Here is a 6,320-nt window from a genome sequence, read left to right on the forward strand (position 1 = left end):
CTTTAATCCAGATGATGACATCAGCATGATTTATGAAAATCCATAGGACACTGTCTATGCAAGCATTTAGAGTCGAGACATTGGGAGTTTGAATGCCAAAACACATAAATGCCATCTTTCAATTTTTTAAGGTATGGCCATCATTACATAGAGAAAACAATCTTTTCAATGACACTTTACTCAATTCATTCAACAAGAAATACATTTGTATTATTGAAGATATCATCAAAATTATATTTTATTTTCTTTCTTTTTTTTTTTGGTGCAGATTAAATCTGAAGTACCTCAAATTGATAAAAATGGATGTATCTGTATTTGCATCTTAAGTCTTTATATCTACTCCAAAAAATATTGAAAATTGCATTGAAGTGACAAACCCTTAATTATCATTCTGGTGCACAAACCGATGGGGCGTATGCTTAAAATAGGGGTGCGTTTAATACATGATTATGGCCAAATTTGTGCCCAGAAGAACAGACAATGTCTTTCAGAGATTATCCAAATAGTACACTTTCATGGTAGAAAGGCAAATGGTTGTATTCTGAAGTGTGATACAATGTAGGTGGTATGTTAACCTGTTGAGGACGAGTCCCGAGTATACTCGGGCAGGTGTCTATGGGAAATGCCTGTTGTAGCAAAATCAGTCCGTCCTCAACAGGTTAAGGCATATCTATACATTTCAGAGGCTTGAGTTACATTCCCGGCATCTTTCTCCACTATGGCACATGCATTTACAGTAGTAGTGAATAAGACTCAACTAGACACTGTCTGAACTACAATAGTTCTGATTGTAATGATGACTTAACAATAGCTGTAATTATCTGGGCTTTTTTAGTTTTGTCTGTTTAATAATTTGGTAAAATCCTGTGGAGTGTGGATATAAACTGTAACAGTGGCAAAGGAAGAACTAAAAAATGAACTCAAAAAAAAAATCACAAATTGATGATGTAACATGGTATCAAAGAGCTCTCAAATTCTGTTGAATTGTCGCCAACCAAAATTCGGTTTTGGAGTCGGTATTTCATGCTAGGGCCTTCTGCCAGGCAGCTGATGCAACATTGGTCCAAATTACACCTGAATTATTTCATAATTGGTAATGCAGAAAGTATGGAGATGAAACAATTCATGAGTAGCATAGACCAATCCGTTGCTTCATATTTTGTCAAATCTACTGGGCTTTCTTGTTTATTGCAGTCATTCAGAGAATTTTCCTTTTTCCACAAAAGTCCTGGATAGACACATACAGGAAACAAGGTCTTGATGATGGAGACAAGCTTCACTTTAAAGGAGGGATGCTTGTTGGGTGAGATGGTTGATGCGTGCAAGAAGGTCCTTGATGTGAGGCTTGCTGTGACGGACCCTGGCTGACAGTCTTGCTATTTGCTCCTGAACCTGCTTGGGAGCAACAAAAACAACAAAATGAAAAATTACTAATATGAGAAAAATAATAATATTATTATTATCATCATCATCATCATCATTACCATTATTAGTATTGTTATTATTATCATTAGTATTAGTAGTATTATTACTATTATCATTATCATTATTATCATCATCATCATTTTTATTATCATTATCATTATTATCATTAATATTGATATCATTATCATTATTATTATCATCATTATCATTATAATTATCATTATCATCATTATCATTATCATTATTGTTATCATTATTATCATCATCATTATCATTATAATTATCATTATCATCATCATCATTATCATTATAATTATCATCATTATTGTTATTATCATTATTATTATTATTATTATCATTATTATTATCATTATTATTATCATTATCATTATTATCATTATTATTATTATTATTATCATTATTAGTATTATTATCATCATCATTATTATCATTATTATTATTATTATCATTATTATCACTATTATCATTATCTTTATTATTATTATTATTATTATTATTATTATTATTATTATTATTATTATTATTATTATTATTATTATTATCATTATTATTATTATTATTATTATTATTAAAAATAATGCCGAATAACATAGAGTCAACATTGCCTAAGTCAAATCTATGTGGACTGAAGAAATATATCATGTAGCATAATTTGGAGAATATTTGACTTGTGAGGGATTAAAATCAATAGAATATAAAGAGAAGAGAACTGGGAAAGACCTTTGACTTAGGCAAGGTCGACTTAAAGGACAAGTCCACCTTCATATACATAAGGATTGAGAGAATGCAGCAATATTAGTCGAACACATCAGAGAAAGTTTGAGGAAAATTGGACAATCCGTTCAAAAGTTACGAATATTTTAAGTATCTGTGCTGTCACTGCTGGATGAGAAGACTACTACAGTGTATGATGTCACATGCGTACAACTATATAAGGAAAATAAAAAGAGAATTTCACAAAACTTTACTTTTTGAATAAAGTGCAAATTTCTTTGACTTGCTACTGACGTATGTTAAGGGTAATACTATTCCCCCTGCCTTCTGAAAGAGAGAAGTCAAGTGTTCTTTTGTTATGCGAGAAAAATGGAAATATGTTGAATTTTCTTTATTCTTTCTTTATATCGTTGTACTCATGTGACATCACAAGCTATAGTAGTCTTTTCATCCAGCCATGACTGAGCAGAAACTTCAAAAATTCATAACTTTTGAACGGATTGTCCAAATTTGCTCAAACTCTCACTGATGTGTTCTACTAATATTGTTGCATTCACTCAACCCACATGTCTATTAAGGTGAACTTGTCCTTTAAGCAAGGTTGACTAAACAGTCATGTAATTTGCTTCCACAGCCTTTCCTAAGCTTAGCTCTCCAGTGGATGCCAGCCCTTACTCAGTATATAGTTTACGAGTCTAGATGCTGAGAACCAGAGACCGTGATAACAGGTGCTCCTAGAACTGGTGATGACTCTGGCGTGTACTGCCACTAGAATTTTTTGCCGTAATATTCTGGCATCTATTGATAACGACAATTTCTCGCACCTGCCGGAGTTCGTCTCCAAGGAGAATGGCAGCGCTGTCCTCCGCCGTCCTGGACAGATTCAGCTCCTTCATCCAGCCCAGCAGTTCTGCCTCCTGGCTGCGTAGCTTTCTGGGAGCGAAATTACATGGAAACACACAAAGATCAAAATCAGATTAATGTGAGAGCATGATTTCACGCTGCGTGTATAATGAATTGGTTTTTGGTGCTTGAAACAAATACACACACACACACACACACACACACACACACAAAATGCTAGATGTGCTTTTTCATCATGTATTTGTTCACCATTTGTCAGATTGTTTTCATATGACCTTCAAATACTTAGAAAAATCTATATTTCATTTTCAATCTGAACAAGAATGTCAATTGTTTTGTGTAAGACATGATACATATCTTCCATGTCTCTTGAGTTAGGTAATTTATATAGGCCTATATTTAGCCCTTCGTTAAATTTTATAGAGAAATACAGGCCAGTAAGTCATGGAGAGTGGAGCAAGTACCCACATACTCACTGGCTTTGGAGACAAAGGAGAGACAAGGATCGCTTTGGGTTAACCCATTAACCCATTGAGGACGGCTGATTTTGTTACGACATGCATTTCCCATAGACACTTGCACAAGTATACTTGGGACTTGTTCTCAACGGGTTAAGGGGTGGGATGGCTAGGGCTAGGGTACAGGGGTGGGAGTGGGAGAAAGGTTAAAGATGGGGGGGAGGAGGGTTAAAACTGACTGACAAAGATTTCAAAATCTCACTTGAGCTCTGCCTTGGCACTCTGGAAGTCCACCAGCGTCTCTCGGAGGGTCTGGATCTCGTCGTATACCACCTCCTCCCCGGAGACCCCCTCTCTCTGCTGCCCCTCCCTGACTGGTGCTGTTTGATTGGTCCCCTCTCCAGTGGGGGTCATCTCTGGGGCGATGGTGGGAAGGGGAGCTTCATCACGTACTGTACCACGACCATGATGCACTCTCTGAGGGTCGCCTAGCAACAGAAGTGATGAGGGTGTTTTTATTGGGGTTTTTTTGTTTTGTTTTTGTTTTTGTTTTTTTTAAGGGACAGTAAAGTTTTGGTTGAGATTGTGATTCAGATCTGAACTTCTTGTGAGATAAATTAGAAACCACTTACATAGAATACCAGAGAGCATACAAATCTAATGGGAATTAAGGTTTATTATATGCAAATTGATTTTGAAATGGCTGAGATATCCACAAGCAAATACAAGGAGACTACTTTGTTCAATACTTCATATAATAGTGTTTTGATTATCTTACAAAAATTTAAAACCTGAATCCCCATCTCAACCAAAACTATACCATCCCTTCATATAATTGTTTTCTAATTATCTTGCAAAAAAAATTAATTCCCAAATCCCCATCTCAACCCAAACTATACCATCCCTTTAAATGTAGCTATCTAGCACAGGGAAACCCTGATATAACAAGCTCGTGTATAACACGGTACCGCTTTTGGCGAAGTGAATTCAGTGATACCAATTTTATATTGCTGTGTTTAGCTGGTCTCTTTCTCAGTATGCTTACAACGAGGTACTTGTACAGGGTGCAAAAAGGTAAAATCTGCGGTCCAAGAGACCTCATTGTAATGTGGTTCCCTGTAGTGGTCCTTATTTGCAGAGTATTGTGCAGATAACAATGAGAAATCAACTAACTTTTGGCTGAGCAAGAACTCGTATATGTATGTCAGGATATTCCCATCAGGGCAATGTGCATTATGCTTTATAGATGGAACACATTTCAGCAACCTACATCAACTAGAAAATGTTGTAACTTTTTTTCATTAATCAAAGAATGTACCAGGTTACTTTTTAAAAAACATGAAGTTATTTTTCTAATCACTAAGCTAGACCAAAGTATCAGCTAAACTGCCTTGCATAGCACACCATGTGACATAATAAATCACAACAAAAAGAAAATCTCCTGAAATATCATAAAAATTGAGTGCTTGGAAAGAGGAATACTGCAAACAATCTTTAAAATTCTGCATGACACCAACACCCATGCTGATAAAGATGCACAACGTCCATCACAACTAAGTACAGTCACACACTTTTGCATTACATCACAGCAGTTGCTTTTCATTCATTTGTTCGTTCATTTTCCACTTGAAACATAAAAATATATGCATTTTTGTACAATGCACAACACATGAAATCTATAAGTTTGCAAAACATTTTGAGTATATGAAAATGCTGGAAATGGGGAAGACTGCTAAAAAAAAGTAGAGCTTGTAGGGTGCATTCTCCCCAATCATAATAGTACAAATTAAACGTTTACTATTACACGTCTCTGCATCTGTACTGGCACAAACTTCTCACAACACAGAGCATCAACACCCTTTACCACAATTATATCAACATAGTGATCACACACTTTGGCTGGAAAGAAAACACAGTCGAACCTGTCTATATCAGTCATCCAAAGAGACAAAAAAATGGCCTTTATAGACAGGTGTCCACTACAGACAGGTTAGTCTGTATGACATACCTGAAGTGAATGCAGATGGCGGAAGTAAGAGGGGAGGTTTGGGTAGCACTCCACTTTTGATGTCACCTTTGTCTTTTCCTCTACTTTGAACATTCTCTCTATGTCCCGTTCTAGACATATTGTCACTGTTTTCTGAGTCATTGCTCCTTGTGGATGACTTGGCACTACCTCCGATATAAAGTGGAACATTCCCCTGAGATTGCATGGGCACTGTGATTGGCCGACTGTCTGAGGGTTGGGAGACTGCTCTCGTGGCAGAGGGGAGAACGCGTCCAATCGCATTTGCATAGGTGCTTTCACTGTCAATGCTAATTGGTAATGCTCTTGACTTGTGAGCTGAAGATATATCACTGGTTGAATGTCCCTCCATTCCTGGCAAGATAGTGCTACCTCTTTGGTCAAATGGAATGCCCTCTTGAGCCACCTGTGGGACTAACAATGCATGACTGGAAGCAGCAGTGGAAGCTACTATTTCCAGCTGGGAAGGGGGAGCCTGATGCACTGACGTATGATCCTCAAACTTTTCGTCCCTCTGAATAGTTGATGAGCTGAGGTGCTCATGTGTCCCCCTGCAATCAATCAAAGCACAAACTCAATGCTAATCATAAATTCCTAATTCCTGCATTCTTTCCATATAATAACATTTTTAAGACACAACAGAACCATTATGTGTCCCTTCCAAACGTGCAAAAGCAACTCTTAAAAGAGGAACTCAACGACATCAAAGAATCAAAGAAAAATGTGTTTGAACAGAAGCAAAAACTCTCTACATGAACTCAGACTGCCTCATATGGAACTACATTGTTTTTTCTCTTGTAGAAAGGCATATC

This window comes from Diadema antillarum, unplaced genomic scaffold, assembly GCF_040938485.1.
Source record: "Diadema antillarum isolate AM-2024a unplaced genomic scaffold, OU_Dant_1.0 scf00000231, whole genome shotgun sequence".
Lineage (NCBI taxonomy): Eukaryota > Metazoa > Echinodermata > Echinoidea > Diadematoida > Diadematidae > Diadema > Diadema antillarum.